This window comes from Giraffa tippelskirchi, chromosome 8 (assembly GCF_054371585.1).
Source record: "Giraffa tippelskirchi isolate mGirTip1 chromosome 8, T2T-mGirTip1v1.2.pri, whole genome shotgun sequence".
Taxonomy (NCBI): Eukaryota; Metazoa; Chordata; class Mammalia; order Artiodactyla; family Giraffidae; genus Giraffa; species Giraffa tippelskirchi.
The window spans coordinates 7,178,596-7,193,508 of record NC_137282.1 but is presented as its reverse complement, the minus strand read 5'-3'; the positions used below and the strand labels follow the sequence as shown (position 1 = coordinate 7,193,508).

The following is a 14,913-nucleotide window of genomic DNA, read 5'->3' as shown; positions in this document are numbered from 1 at the left end:
TGATTACTCCCAATATTTTTTTCTTTGTTCACTCTTTACCCCCGTCTTGCTTAACTGGCCATGGCATGGAATGAAAACATATTTTAATGATTTTAAAAATATTTATTGGTTAAATATCTGTGTTTCTCATTCTTATTTTTCATTTTGTTGTTATCTGGTATGTGTAGTAAGTAGTATACAGAAATTGTAGATTTCTTGAGCATAACACCCATTGTACTCTGTACGCATATTTTAAAAAATTGATATCTATAAACAGTATTGCTATTTCTTTGAACATTGAGATTGAAATGTTCTCCTGTCTTATGGACTCTCAGGTACAAAAAAAAGCATCCTTCCCTTGGCCTGACCCAATAAATTGAATAAATTCAGTTCTATAAATATTTACACATAGTTTTCATTTGCATGGTGAAATATTTCTTCTGTTGATGTTTAAGTCTTTTTCTGAAAATGTGGACAGTATGTTCTCAATTTCCTTGCAGCTGGAGCATAACATGAAGTAAACTAAAAAAAAAAAAAGGCTACAGCAAAAATAATATATTTGCAAGATAATAAGAGATCATTTGGGAGGCAAGTCCATTTTTCTAATGTTCTTTACCAACACCATAGTATCTCTCAACTGTTGACATTTCTGCATCTGGGAAGGGGCAAAATAAAAATTACCATTCAGAATTCCTGTTCAAGTTTGGTGAGAGATTTAATTTCTTCATCTGTCACTGTGTCACGAGCCCTGTGAATGCTATAGATCAACCCTCAGTGCCAGAAGTGCTAGAGACTTGGCAGCGGCGTGGGTTGAATTTAGCCAGAGGGAATTGTAAAGAAGCCAGAAAAAACAAACTTCACCCATTCTGCACCTCGGCCTTGTGTTCTGGGTGGTTGTCCTGGGAGACCAGGGAATGCAGCAATTTAAAAACTGAGCCCATAAATGGAGATGTATATACTGACCTTAACGATGCTGCAAGGATTCTAGGAGCAAGATAGACTTTTATGGAACACAATAAAAAGTAATTCAGTTACATTCTGTGCTGGAAGGTACCTTAGAGATGATCTGGTCCAAACTTTCATTTTGTTGGTGACCAGCCCAAGGTCACACAGTAACTTAATGGCAGAACTGGGGCTGGACCAGGGATTTCTGAGCCACGCACGCATGGTCTACGCATGCCCTCTCAGTGTTCCTGCCCCTGTTGTGTTGGGGCTGGTGTGTTGAAGTGTTCGGTGCTGGAAGGTGGAATTTGCTCTCTGAGCTGCCCCGTGGAGGGGCCCGTGTTCACTGGGGCACTGCATCTGAGCACGCTTCTTCCTGAGTATCTTGTCTTCTTTGGGGGTGAGTTTATTCTGCTGAATGGAGAGCTGTGCTTCCGGCTCTATCCGTTCTGTGAGGTGTGACGTTTGGTTAATGGACAAACCCATGCTTTTGATGGTCAGATTACCCGTTATCAACTAGTCTGGTAAAATTGTTATACTCAGGAGGCTGTAACTTTAAGTCTTCTGCTTTTTAAAGCTCGTTCCCTCATCTTCACATCCGAGTCCAGGTGCTGTCCTGCTCATCTTCCTTCATCTGTGCTGTTTGCTTCTCTCTGTGATGTATCTCCCCCACCAATGGAATTCTAGTGGGGAAGGGAGGCAGCCGATAGAGACCACCTGCCTTCACTGAGAACCCCTGGCCCGATCCAACCAGACCTGGAAATACAGACTTAAGACATTACGGACTTGCCTAAGGTCTCACAGTAACACGTTTAAGATGATGACTTAGTCCCGGCTGCTATAACAAAACACCCAAACACACACTGGGAGGCTCATCAACAGCAGTCGTTTGTTCTTCACAGTTCTGGAGGCTGGAAGTCCAAGATCACAGGGTGAGCATGGTCTGGTTCAGATGAGGGCCTGTTTCCTGGCTGTGGACAGCTGACTTCTCACTGTGTCCTCACAAAGAGAAAACAAAGCAAGCCAGCTTTCTCGTTATATCTCACAAGAACACTCATCCCACTCAAGAGAGTTGCACCCTCATGACCTAATTACCTCCCAAAGACCCCATCTCCAAATACCAACGTATTGGGATTAGAATTTCAACACAGTCCATAACAGATGAAAACCTGAATCCTGCCCTGTGCCCAGGGTTGAGTGCTACAGGTCTCCCTCAGTGGCATCTGTGATGTTGTCAGCACATGCCTGGCAGCTGCAGCATCTCAGAGGGACAGGGCCAGCCCGGAGGGGTTTCAGAGAGAATGTGTGAGTGTAACTGCAGACTCGGCTGAGAAAGAGCTCTTTTTATAAAGGAGCATCAGCTGTCTCAGGTTCAGTCCCTGGGTCAGGAAGATCCCCTGGAGGAGAGCATGGCAACCCACTCCAATATTCTTGCCTAGAGAATCCCATGGGCAGAGGAGCCTGGCAGGCTACAGTCCATGGGGTCCCTAAGAGTCAGACTGAAGTGACTTAGCACACACATCAGCTGTCTGTCTGTATCCCAGCTGACGTAGGAGAAAGATGTGTGATTGGTCTCACCATCAATGGCAAACAGAGCACTTTAGTCTCTTTTCTAGAGATTAGCGGTAACTCTGATTCCCTCCACTCCTAGCCTCTCTTTTCCGATGCTCTAATGGCATATTATTTATGACTCTGTTTAGCATATGAATCATTTCATTCTCCCTTGTATTAGTGGTTTTCATGTTGACAGTATAGGAGACGGCGCACACAGGGCCCTCACAGGGACCCCACAGCCTAGGGTAGGCGGCACTTTGTAAATGCTTGGAATTTAAGGAAATATACTTGATACTCTTTAAGGCAACATTAGACCCATACATTTTAAAAGAGCTTTCAAATAATTTAGCAACATAATCTTGCTCATCGTCTTGGCAGTTCTGTTCATAGCATAGTAAGTAATGCTCAAAATTCTCCAAGCCAGGCTTCAACAGTATGTGAACCGTGAACTTCCAGATATTCAAGCTGGATTTAGAAAAGGCAGAGGAGCCAGAGATCAAATTGCCAACATCTGTTGGATCATCAAAAAAACACGAGAGTTCCAGGAAAGCATCTACTTCTGCTTTATTGACTATGCCAAAGCCTTTGACGGTGTGGACCACAACAAACTCTGGAAAATTCTTAAAAATATGGGAATACCTTACCACCTGATCTGCCTCTTGAGAAATTTGTATGCAGCTCAGGAAGCAACAGTTAGAACTGGACATGGAACAACAGACTGGTTCCAAATAGGGAAAGGAGTACATCAAGGCTGTATATTGTCACCCTGATTATTTAACTTACATGCAGAGTACATCATGAGAAATGCTGGGCTGGATGAAGCACAAGCTGGAATCAAGATTCCCAGGAGAAATATCAATAACCTCAGATATGCAGATGACACCACCCTTATGGCAGAAAGCGAAGAACTAAACAGCCTCTTGACTAAAGTAAAAGAGAGTGAAAAAGTTGGCTTACAACTCAACGTTCAGAAAACTAAGATCATGGCATCTGGTCCCATCACTTCATGGGAAATAGATGGGGAAACAGTGGAAACAGTGAGAGACTTTATTTTTGGGGGGCTCCAAAATCACTGCAGATGGTGACCTCAGCCATGAAATTAAAAGACGCTTGCTCCTTGGAAGAAAAGTTATGACCAACCTAGACTGCATATTGAAAAGCAGAGACATTACTTTGTCAACAAAGGTCTGTCTAGTCAAGGCTATGGTTTTTCCAATAGTCATGTATGAATGTGAGAGTTGGACTATGAAGAAAGCTGAGCGCTGAAGAATTGATGCTTTTGAACTGTGGTGTTGGAGAAGACTTGAGAGTCCCTCGGACTGCAAGGAGATCCAACCAGTCAGTCCTAAAGAAATCAGTCCTGAAAATTCACTGGAAGGACTGATGCTGAAGCTGAAATTCTAATACTTTGGCCACCTGATGTGAAGAACTGACTCATTGGAAAAGACCCTGATGCTGGGAAAGATTGAAGGTGGGAGGAGAAGGGGATGACAGAGGATGAGATGGTTGGATGGCATCACCGACTCGATGGACAAGAGTTTGAGCAAGCTCCGGAAGTTGGTGATGGACAAGGAAACCTGGCGTGCTGCAGGCCATGGGGTCACAAAGAGTCAGACATGACTGAGCGACTCAACTGAACTGATCTGTGCTTATCACCGTTTATCAGAGTGATAAATCGAAGTGAAGAAAGTGAGGATGGCTGCTTCACGGGCGGGATTAGGAATGAGAAAGGGGCATCATCTCTTTACCTGGTGGCTCAGCAGTAGAGAATCCGCCTGCCAATGCAGGAGGCCCGAGTTTGATTCCTGGCTTGGGAAGATCCCCTGGAGGAGAAAATGGCGATCCACTCCAGTATTCTTGCCTGGAGAATCCCATGAACAGAGGAACCTGATGAGCTACAGTCCAGGGGGTCACAAAGAGTCAGACACGACTAAGCGAATGAACAACACATCCTCATCTCATTCGGTCTGCGTCTTTACACACAAGAGCAGGACGCGGAGCCTCTGTTGTTCGTTTCACAGAATAACAGAAGACAGCATTTTGGGGGAAGAACTCATGACTTTTAAAGTGTTTCCTAAAATGTACTGTTTTCAGTAAAATTATTTAATGTGGAAGGAATCTTGTCAAGAATATAATAACATGCCATTTGTAACGTGTAGCATCCAAGGGCACTTTCTTTTCTGAAACATTCTCGAGAAGGATAATTTTAGAAGTTGGCTGCACACTTCCCGACCCTAAGTCTGCCCTGCCTCCCAGTGCTGTTAACCCAGAGGACTCTGTTGATTAATACAAATGAAAACACTACCATCAAGATTTTAAAACATGTATATTATTATCCACATGTGCACAAAAAACATCCTACTGGGCAGCTTGAGTTGGCCGATATGTTTCTAGTCTATTGGTGCTTTGGTTTGTTATGTTAGGCAGGCTTTTTTGTCTTGTCTTATTTTTCACATTTCAGGAATCAATATGTCTGATACTGATGTGGTTTAGATGGATTCAAGATTTAGTTTTACATGTATGAATGTGAGGAAGCCTTGGAACTTAAGGTACCTGGATGATTATAGTCAGGCCGTTGGACCGGTCGTGTCTTTGATGTTCTTTGGAAGTCCTGGGAACTTTCACTTACTCGTTGTACATTGAACAGCACGGCTTCCCAGATTATTATCAGTGTCCTTGTTTTCAACTGCTCTTTTCCATAGTTGATTTTTGGCGATCTCCTTTGGCATGATTAAAAGCTGACTTATTTATGGAGTGCTGCTAATTGATGGATGTCAAACTCTGTTACTGTAGGGGGCAGGGGCAGGGTTCCCAACCTTTCGAATCCCAACTGGGAAATTTCCAAAACCTAGTGTGTGGTTTTCCCATGGAGCCTCTCCCAGCCACGCTCATGCACATCCTGCCTTCTCCTGCTCACTTTTTACCAAAACCAGAACTTGAGAGGCCACGGAAGCCCTGCCATAATCCTCTCTCTCTATGCCAAACTGAGGAGAGCACCAGGGCATCAGATGACTGGAGAGGAGCCCTCAGACCTGGACTCAGCCCGAGGGATGTCCTCGAGAACTATTTTCTGAATTCGACAAAGCAAGGTAGTTGTCTCTGCTCTGTACCTGCAGTTGCTTTCTGGATTTAGCTTTTATTTTTAGCACATTCTTATTGTCTCTCTCTTAGATACTGTGATTTCTTGTGAAGAATGAGGGATTCAGGAGTCTGGGGAGGGTCTTCGGATTGCCGGCAGCATGTCTATCAGGTTACTGCTGGTGGCAGCCACCCACCTGTTGGAGGACCACCCGTGAGGATCACCATGTTGCATCCTAGAGGAAGTCAAGGCTTGCATTTCTTTTTCTTTTTAGAGCTTTGGTTTTGAAGTCAGAAAAATCCTGGCTTTACCATAGATCTGTCTGAGAGGCTTCTTAGCACCTTTGAGCCTCATTTTCCCCATCTGTAGAATGGGGAGGTTATTGCAGACTCCCATGGCATTGCTGTGGGGATGGCAGGAGCGCACCCTCGGAGCAGCTCTCGCAGTGCGAGGCAGGCACACGGCAGGCGAGTGGGTGACGACCCTTCCCGTCCTCCTAACGGGAGAAGCCCAGCTGCACACACCCCTGTCCTCTGTGTATCTGTGGCTCACTTCCAGTGATTTTCCATGATGCCACCTCCCCTTTCATCCTGATCTCTAGGGAGTCTTGCCAGTGGTTCTGCCTTCCTGTGTCTTTGCTTTTCTATTACCAGCGAGAGGTGACCACCTTCTTAGGGCACCTGATGTTTGGAACTGCAAGGAGACAGTGTGCTTCCTGGAGCCGAGGATCCGAGCGTTCGTGTGTGCTTTACTACGAGGCAAGGAGAAGAAGGCTGTCCTGTAACTCCTAACCTGTAGTCTGGCGTTGCCAGGACAGGCACTCAGGGACTGGACGGATGAATGGGGCCTCTGTGTGTGGATGAAAAAACCCAGCATTTCTCTTCCAGTTGCTGCAGTGAGAAGAACAAATTAGATTATTAATTTGATCATGTGGTAGCATGAGCCGACAGCCTATTTAGTTTCATTGTTAAAACAAGTGTGGTTTTGAATGATATGGACTTTCCCTCTTACTCAGATGGCAAAGAATATTCATTACGGATATCAATAAAGACCATGCTGGTGATCCAGCCTCCAAAGCTGCCCCCCTCCCCACCCCACGTGCAGAAAAGGCAGAAAAGGACATTTACGTGGTTGAGAATGAGAATGGGAGACTGGAAGCCAAATTATAAACTCATTTCAACTCCTGGCCCGCAGGCCCTAGAGTGGCGTTATTTGTTGTCAAGGATGGAAAACAACTCGGATTCAGGTCCAAGTGATTATTCGACTTTGGCATTGCTGCGGGGCTGCCAACTGCAGTTCCATTTAGACACAGATTAATTAGCCAGGCAGGGACGGAAGTGGGCCCGGAGAGAGAAGCCGGGAGAGGCAGCGCCGCGGGGGGCTGGCGGGGCCGGGGTGGGGGGGGTGGCCCCGGCCGGCCCACCGCTTCAGCAGTTAACCCCCAGGAAAGCGGATCCAGATGGCCCCTTCTGTGGTGACACACCTCACACCGTCCCTACTGATTCAGTGCTGCAGAGAAAACTTTCAAACTTGGGCGCAGGAAGAAACAGCACATGACACCCCCAGCTCTGGCACGGGGAGGCCGACCCCGCGGACCTGGGCCGCTTTCAGTCTTGTCTTCGTCCCCCTGCAGCCACCCTGGACCTTTTTATTGTTATTATTCCTGCATGTGAAACGGGAGCCATAGAGTATTTTCGTGTGTGTGTGTGTGTGTGTGTGTGTGTGTGTGTGTGTGCGCTATGACTTGAATTATAAAGACAGATGCGATGAAATCACAAACTCGGAAAACACGACTCTGCGTAAAGGAGTTGGAGATGCAATTATTCGCATCTATTTAATCGCGGGGGCGAGTCCTCCCCGGAGTGTTTCCCCCGGTGCTGTGCTGGTACCTCTTCTGCGTCCGCGTGGATCTCCGTGGACACAGGGGCAATCGGTGGATTCCTGAAAGGCCGGGGGCGCAGGGCTGGACGGAGCGGGCGGAGGGGGGCGTCCGGGCAGGAGGCGGTCCCGCGGGCGGTGCTGGGGGCGTCCGCGGGGGCGGCGGGGGCGCGCGTCCCGGGGAGCTGGGCTCTCCAACTTCCCGGGGGTTTGCTGTTTTGTAACATTTCTTCCTTCCCTACGACCGACCATTAGAAAAAAGTGGCGGCGCGGCGCGCGGCCCCCCGACCCCACCTGAACCGCGGCTTCGCTGCCGACGCAGCGCCCAGGCCCCGGCGCCTTCGGGAGCCAGCGGGCACCCTTCCTCCTTCCGAGGTTTGCTTTTTCTGGGTTCTTTTCCAAGAGTGTGACTCTGCTTTGCTTTTACACACGTATCTACTGGCTCTCGGCATTTATTTTAAACCTTGATCTTTTTTTTTTTTTAAACAAATGCTTTGGATTTTACCTATTAAAATAGAAAAGGGGAAAATACCATCCTGCTTTTTGGGGCAGGACTTTGGATAAATTGTATTTTAGATCCTAAGTGATTTAAAAATTTGTAATATCATCTATATTTAAGACGTGGAAATTCCCAGAAGTGACTCCTATTTTTATTTTTTAGATTCCTTTCCATTTCAAGGAGGAAAGTCAAGATATTTTTACTCAGTGGAAGAATGATGTAGTTTCATCCTAGCCTTCTTTTCTTATGCTTCCAGGTAAGTGAGTCTGTTAATCATGAATTACTTAAGAAATGAATCTTTGTATGGTCTGAGTTTATTCAGTATTCTGGCTATGTTTGAAATGTGCTGAATTTCATTTTACTTCCAATAGTTCCATTAATAACAGATTATTATTTTAAGATATGAGTACTTTTTCAAGGTAGTATAATTACTTGGCTGCCTTGGAAAATTCTTTTATTCACTTGTGAAGCCTGTAATTTAACTCTGCCAGCTTCTTCAGAATTTATCTCTTCTCGGAATGGCAAATGCCAATAATGTAGTTAGAGGGACTACATAATTTTTTAAAAATTCACCTGAATAGGATCATTTGTTCTTCTTTTGGAAGTTGTGACGAAATGTTAAGCTTTCTCAAATATTTAACCCATAATCAAAAGGGCATCATAATTTTTACCATGCTACAAAATAATTATTTAAATAAAATAGGAAATTGAAGGATGATCTTACTTTCTGACTTATAGCATCTCAGGGGAAAGTATTCTAGAACTCTTGGAGAATAGTACCCTGACAGATTATATGGTTGGTTTCAGATTTGGGGGCACATGTAAATCTCGGGGATGTTTTAGTCTGCTCTTCTAAGCAGTGATTTTGAATTTCTCTACAATAAGATATTTTATTACCTCTGGCAAGACTAAACTTTGAAAAAAACTAGAACTTCAGGGACATCATTAGTTGAAATGGAACAATATGAGATGGGAAGTCATGTATGTGGTTCTTACCTTCAGCAGAGCAAACCTTTATTTTAGTTTTCTATGGAGATGGGTCTATAAACGTAAAAATGAAAATAGATAAGCTGTGCTCACCATCTGCATACCTTCAGGAGAACCCCTTCACTGGTCTTCTTCATTCAACACATTTCTATAGAGGTTTTGTTTTGATTTTTAATTTTTACTTTTGTTGTACTGTTTGAGATAAAAGGCTGAAAGTCAAAACACTGGATGTGATTTTGCTTTAATGAACTGCTTTATACTCAAACAGTGAGAGTGATGAGTTAAAGGGATTGTATCTGAGTTACCAGTAATGAAAAATAAAAACAACTTTGACCAAAGTTAATAATATGTACAAAAATAACCAAACAATAATTCTTCACAGATTCTTTTCTGAGTAGAGACTTGAGTGGCTGAGAGGCCTAAGTGATCCAGGCTGCTTCGAGGATCACAATGGAATTCTTCCAATCTGAGGTGTTTCAGTGTTTAATGCTTTTGAGAATGACTTGGATGATGTGGAAGAGAGCAGTGTCGTTAGAACATCATGATATCGTGATATTAAAAGCTTGAGATGACTGTGGGAAAGAGCCAGAGTAAACTGTACAAAATAGAAAAGTAATGAGAAATAATCCAGTTAAGATGTTCATACCCCAGGGTGAAGCGATGAGGGAGGCCCAGCTGGGTTTTGGTGAAGGTCTGGTCTCTGTATGTCCTGCTGCAGAGACAGGGTGTTGCTGGGGAGTCAGCCTCCACTTGTTTTTCCAGGAACTGTGGACTTCCCAGGTGGTGCTAGTGGTAAAACAACCCGCCTGCCATGCAGGAGACGAAAGAGACATGGGTTCGATCCCTGGGTCGGAAAGATCCCCTGGAGGAGGACATGGCAACCCACTGCAGTATTCTTGGATAGAGGACAGTATCTTGGACATTGTCGCATGGACAGAGGAACCTGGTGGCCTATACTCACTCCATAGGGTCACAAAGAGTCAGACACGACTGAAGCGACTTAGCATGCATGCATACTCCTTATAATCTGAGTTCCTTATAGATGCAGGGCTTTGAATGTCCCTCAATAGTGGACCTTCAGCAGACCTGCAGGGGGCAACCGTGTAAACTGGGGAAAGAGTGACTGGTTGGCAGATGTACCTGCCCTGTGCATGGTGGTCCTGGAGTCCCAGCCGGGAGAGGTGGTTGGTTCACTTGTTCACCAGCTCGAGGTGCTGGAAGGCTCCCCCGGGGATCTCCTGGTCTCCTCCATGTCCCCCTGGTCCCTTCAGTGCCACCCGACCTTCTCCGTGAATTGCTGCCCACTGAGTTTGTGCCCCCACCCCGAGCCCCATCTCTCCACATTGTCTCCCACCGGGAACTCTTCCTTCCCTGCCAGCACCGCCCCGCCCCCCGCCCCCAGGGAACGTTTACTGGTCCTTCCGTGGCAACCCGCCTGTGGGGCTTCCGGCACTCAGACACAGGTCCTGGCACCTGGATATGCTGAAAGAGGCATTGCCTGGTTGATGAAAGCATAGGAAGGGAATATAGGGGTGTCTGGTCCTATGGGAACCACGCCCCTCTGCTTCCCACACCTTCCTGAGCAGGCACCTGGCACTGCCTTCTCATCAGGGTCCCACGACGGCCGCCTGGACCCCCGAGCAGGATGCTGACCCAGCGGTTCTCACTTCTGTGATACAGTTAGTTCCTCAGCTGCTGTCTGCGGGGTCCAGGCTCTGTTTGTGGATAGATCCCCCTGTAGTTCTTTGCAGCTCTGCAAGCCCATGCATGATGTGTGTCTATCAGATAACGTGAAGTAGTAGCCGATGCCGTTTCATTTTGGAACGAAGGGGTGTTACAAGTAAATACGAATATAAAACTATAATGGAGTAACTTGGCAGGTTGCGCGTATTTGCAAAAGTAGAGAATCAAGTAGAGAAGTTTGTATCGATGTTGTACGAAGTGGCCTTCTTTGGGACACGTTTTGGGCTTCCACAGTCTTTCCACTTAATGGAATGAGGCATGAAGAATGTAAGCTTGTTGTGAGTGCCAGTGTCTGCTGCTGCAATTTTAATTTATCCTCCTGAACCACAGTTCCTTTTCCGCAGATGGGGCTTCTTCTCCAGGCCAGGCCAGGAGAGTCACGCTGGCCTGATGCGGCCTGCCGCTGGGCCGTCGTCGTGTCTGTCTGCTGATTGTCACCTCCTCAGGCCCGGCTTTTGCCTTTTCTGCTCTGTTCCCGGGCTCTGCTCATTGAGATTCTCCTTCCATCAAGTGGGTTTCTTGCGTCAGCCTCTCATGGCCGAGTCTTGCCCTGCCGGCCCCTCACCCCCCAACCCCCCACCTCCTCCTTCCTCTGTGCCCCTCCTCACTGCGTTCCTGCTCTGGACTCAGCGCTGGAAATCCATCCTGGCCTTTGCCAGGGCTGGGCCCTGTCGCCCCCCACGCCCCCACAATTCTGCATTGTCTGCAGTTGTTCACCTGCTGGGTGTTGGTCCTGTGCCCGTCATTGTCCTCAAAGGGGGCCCTGTGTCTACGTTTGCAACACCCAGCATGTTTGTCCATATGCATGTTCACAAGCAGGTGTTTGGATGAATTTCCCGTATCTGAAAACCCTCATCAGAACCAAGCATTGTCAGTATTTTAGTTTGCTGAGGGCTTGACTGTGTATAGTCTGGGTAACTGAACACGTGTGCAGTGACAGTACACCTGTCTTTTCTCTGCCTTCTTTTCCCCTCTGTCTTCTTTCTCTTTCACATTTGTGTTTTCTGTGCTACCATGGATAGGAGGACTGTGAACTGATGCTCTAACTCCAGCACCAGCGCCTGCTTAGGTTAAATAAATTCTTTTATAAGTAAGTCACGGAAGGCTGGAAGCAACCCAGATGTCCATTGGTGATGAATGGTTAAACAAAATGTGGTCTGTGCATTCAGTGGGATAGTACTCAGCCTTAAAAAGGAAGGGGATTCTAACACCTGCTACCACATGGATGGAACTCGAGGATGTTATACAAAGGTGAAATCAGCCAGTCACAAAAAGGCAAACACTGTGATTCCACTTTTAGGAGGCAGCTGGAACAGTCACATTCATGTCAATGGAGAGTAGGATGGTTGTTGCCAGCGGTTGAGGGAGCAGAGGATGGAGTTGTTTGATACTGTTTAAGTTTTTAAGACGAAGAAGTTCTAGAGAGTGATTGTACAACAGTGTGAATATACTTGAAAATTGTGAAGAAAATAAACTTTATGTTATGTGGATTTTACCATAGTTAAAAATAACAAAGTAAGTCGAAGACCTGACTTTAAAAAAGAATAATAATCCTTTAAAAGTAAAAAAAAAAAAAAAAAGTTGAAAGGGATTTTTTTTTTTTTTTTTGCCACTTTATTTTTTTAATGAAAGGGATTTCTTTGGTTTAGGGACTTTTCCTTCCTTGAGCTTTATTTTTCATTTGTGTAGAGTTTTAAAAAAGTTTATTGATTGATTTACTTTTGGCTGTGTTGTGTCTTTGTTGCGGTGCTTGGGCTCCTCATTGCAGGGGCTTCTCTTGTTGCGGAGCACGGTCTCCAGGGTGCTGGGGCTCAGTAGCTGTGGTCCACAGGCTTAGTTGCTCTGCGGCAAGTTTTATCTTCCCCCAACCAGGGATGGAACCTGTGTCTCTTGCATTGACAGGTGGATTCGTAACCCCCGGACCACCAAGGAAGTCCCACTTGGATTTTTGAATCACTTTTCATTAAAAAAATCGTATTGTGTAAGAAAAACAAATTATCTTTCCATTGATGAGACCTCTGGAATTTACTTTTAACTTTGTTATTCCTTTCCTTAGCATTGCCTATATTTTCAGTTAAAATCTGGTTCAAAATTACCCACTTCCTCACCTGTTTTTCTTCAGCAAAGGTAACAGGATCTTATTGCTCATCTGGAAATACTTGTATGACACTGAAAATCAATATGAGGAGCAGGAATGCTTTTTCTGTCCTAAGAAGAGGGCATGATAGACTCTTGGGTTTAATTTGACTGCTCATGAGGAGACAGCTGGGCTTTCCAGGTGGCTGAGACGGTAAAGAATCTGCCTGTGATGAGAGAGATCCCGGTTCGATCCCTGGGTCAGGAAGATCCCCTGGAGGAGGGCATGGCAACCCACTCCAGTATTCTTGCCTGGAGAATCCCATGGACAGAGGAGCCTGGCGGGCTACAGTCCACGGTGTCACAAAAGAGTCGGACACAACTGAAGCGACTAACTCTAACACTTTCAAGGAGACAGCTACTTTAAATCTTGCCTTTTTATTTTATTTTTTTCCATTTCACTAATGGCCCTTTCAAATGGAAAATCGTGACCCTACAACTGTAAATAAAACTCTGGTGCTTGAAAGGGCACAGTTTCACAAGGTTCAGCTGACACTTAGGAAGCAGTTGTCTCAAAGGTTCTGACCCATTAGGTAGTATGTTTCCTGAAGAATTTAAAATGAAACTTGAATCCTTTCAGCCTAGGGGCACACTGCCTGAGAAGGGAAGGTAGAGATTGGGTGAGGCCGTGTGTGAAGGTTTGAGGGGAAAGTGGGAATTAAAGTCAGAGGTGGAGGGTGGGAAAAGAAGGAATTAGGATCTCATGGAAACTTCCAGCTCAATTGTTACTGAGGTTTTTAACGTTCCAAATGTGATCCTATGGTCAAGGCCTCTAGAAAAAATGAAATTCATCTCTACTATTGGGAAACTCATTCAAATTGATATTGTAAACTTTTTTGTAAAGTTTTTTTTAAAAAGTTGGTAATTAGGAATAATAGTGTTTATACTTGAATGTTGTGATAAAGACATGCATATTTTCAATTCATTTTTACCCTGTAAGATGTTTCTGGTAGCATTTAGTTCTTTAAGTTCATTCAAAAATTGTTAGATTGTATTGTGACAGCTATCATATCAGCATGCATTTTAATACCAAGTTTGGTGAATTGTTGTGTAGCCATTTGAGTATTGAAGATGGAAGAAAAAAACCCAACATATTATGCTTTATTATTTCAAGAAAGGTAAAAATGAAAATGAAGTGCAAAAAATGATTTGTGCAGTGTATGAATAAGGTGCTGTGACTGAAGGAACATGTCAGAAATGGTTTGCAAAATTTCATGCTGGAGATTTCTTGCTGGACGTTGTTCCATGTTCCTGTAGATCAATTGAAGTTGATAGCAATTAAAACAAGACATTGAGAACAGTCAACATTATACCACATGGGAGATAGGCAGCATGCTCAAAATATCGAAATCAAGTATTGAAAATCATGTGCACCAGCTTGGTTATGTTCACTGCTTTGATGTTCGGGCTCCACATAAGTTAAGTGGAAACACTGTCTTGACCGTATTTTTGCATGAGAGTCTCTACTTAAACATAACAAAGACATTACCTGTTTTTAAAACAAGCTGTGAGGGATGATGAAAGCTGGATACTGTATAATAATGCAGAAGAGAAGAGTTCACAGGGCAAGTGCAGTGAACCTCCACCAACCCCACCAAAGGCCAGTCTCATCCAAAGAAAGTAGTGTTGTGGATACGGTGGGCCTGAAAGGGAGTCCTCTATTATGAGCTCCTTCTGTAACACCAAAAGATGAATTTCGACAGGTGCTGCTCCCAGTTAAACCAACTGAAGGCAGCACTTGATGAAAATTGTGTGGAATTGGTCAACAGAAAGCGCATAATCCTCTACCAGGGTACCATAAGACCACCTGTTTCTTTGATGACCAGGCAAAAACTGTTACAGCTTGGCTGGGAAGTTCTGATTCCTCTGCTGGATTCACCAGACATTGCACTTTGGATGTCTTTGGATTTTTTTTTTTTTGTCTTGCAAAATTCTCTTAGTGAAAAAAAAATTTCCATTTCCTGGAAGACTGCAAAAGGTACCCGAAATAGTTCTTTGCTCAAAAAGATAAAAAGTTTTGGGAAGATGAAATTATGAAGTTGCTTGAAAAATGGCAGAAAGTAGTGGAACAAAATGATAAACATGTTCAATAATGTTCTTGTTGAAAATGAAAAAT

General features: G+C 44.8%; 1 protein-coding gene and 1 long non-coding RNA gene across 12 annotated transcripts in view; one reads left to right on the top strand and one right to left on the bottom strand.

Annotated features, from left to right (window-relative positions):
* Positions 1 to 14,913, top strand: part of CSGALNACT1 (chondroitin sulfate N-acetylgalactosaminyltransferase 1) — a 323,001-nt gene that overhangs the window by 148,571 nt on the left and 159,517 nt on the right. For 10 of the 11 annotated variants that reach the window (XM_081524356.1, XM_081524353.1, XM_081524358.1 and 7 more), the window contains one exon: positions 8,094 to 8,187. The gene's annotated coding sequence lies outside the window, so the exon portion shown is untranslated. Of the gene's footprint in view, positions 1 to 7,523; positions 7,808 to 8,093; positions 8,188 to 14,913 lie in introns of those variants that run through there. The other variant, XM_081524351.1, reaches the window with a different exon arrangement.
* LOC145519112 (uncharacterized) lies at positions 136 to 7,474 on the bottom strand. The gene is made up of 3 exons (XR_014063541.1): positions 7,444 to 7,474; positions 4,224 to 6,444; positions 136 to 1,913 (listed from the first exon to the last, which is right to left on the bottom strand). It is a non-coding gene; the product is annotated as an uncharacterized LOC145519112 (long non-coding RNA).